The following is a 1,208-nucleotide window of genomic DNA, read 5'->3' as shown; positions in this document are numbered from 1 at the left end:
AATAGCAAACTATTAATTCAAATTAAATGTTATAGTCATAGTTTATTTTATTTGTAATTCGCAGCAAACATCCCTTTTTTTTGTCATCTGATTCGGTATACAATTAGTCATTTTATACATTTCGGTATAAAATGTGTTTGTGTTTGTATAAAGCGAGAGAAAAGTGTATATACAAATACAAATACATATATTTTCGTCCTATACACTTATAGTTATACAAATACAGATCTTATTATACAAATTACAATGTATAAATGAATTTATACAAAAATGAACAATTTGTATAAAATTGGATGTATCTAGCGAATTATACAAATCAAAAACTCCATAGCAAACATAAAATTTGTTATGGAGCGCAATTATGCAAAGTATAACTATAACATACAAATATGATTTTATGTTTGCTATATGTGAAAGTTGCTCAAAAAAAAATAGCAGGCAGAGTCAGGTAGAATCAAGAGTTTATCTAAAAATAATTGGAGGAAAATTATAATATTTATTTTTATGGTTAAAATTTATTTTTTATGTGTATATAATAATATTGAGCACTCTTTCGCTTTTTTATGTGCGTGTGTGTATATATATATTTTGAATTTATTTAATGAAAAATCTAACTACACTATTGAGTACTTGTATGATAAAATAAGACCCCATGCGTTCCACTAATTTAGATTAGAAGTGGATTTAAGATTTGAAAATTATGAATTTTCTCATGTATGATAATAATTGGGTTTACAATTTAAATTATAATTATAATACTGAGTGAATTTTTAAAAATACATATAAATTTTGAACAAAAATTATTTAGTTTATGTGAACTCGTATATCACATGCTTAGATCTATCTCTAAATTACGGATAGAACTAGTGTTTTGATTACGAATTCAGCGAAATTCAATAGTTTTAATTTAGTTGAATGATGTATTTGTATTACTCTATCTGTTTCAGTTTGTTTGTACTATTTTTTAAAATATTTTTTTAATTTTAACTTTTCACATGACATGTTTATTAAGATAATAAAATTTAAAAATATTTAATATTGACATAAAATCTAATTTAAGACTATAAAATTCAAAAAAAAAAACTTTATTTTTTAAAATTTTGTTGAATAAACAAATTTAAACATAGGGAATATAAAATATGTAAAGGCAGTGGGAAAGCAGGAAAGTTCAGATCAAATACTTTACAACTATTAATTAGATTTTAATA

The sequence above is a fragment of the Solanum tuberosum genome, unplaced genomic scaffold (assembly GCF_000226075.1).
Source record: "Solanum tuberosum cultivar DM 1-3 516 R44 unplaced genomic scaffold, SolTub_3.0 scf00098, whole genome shotgun sequence".
NCBI lineage: Eukaryota > Viridiplantae > Streptophyta > Magnoliopsida > Solanales > Solanaceae > Solanum > Solanum tuberosum.
The sequence above is the reverse complement of the archived record's forward strand: the minus strand, read 5'-3'. Positions refer to the sequence as shown.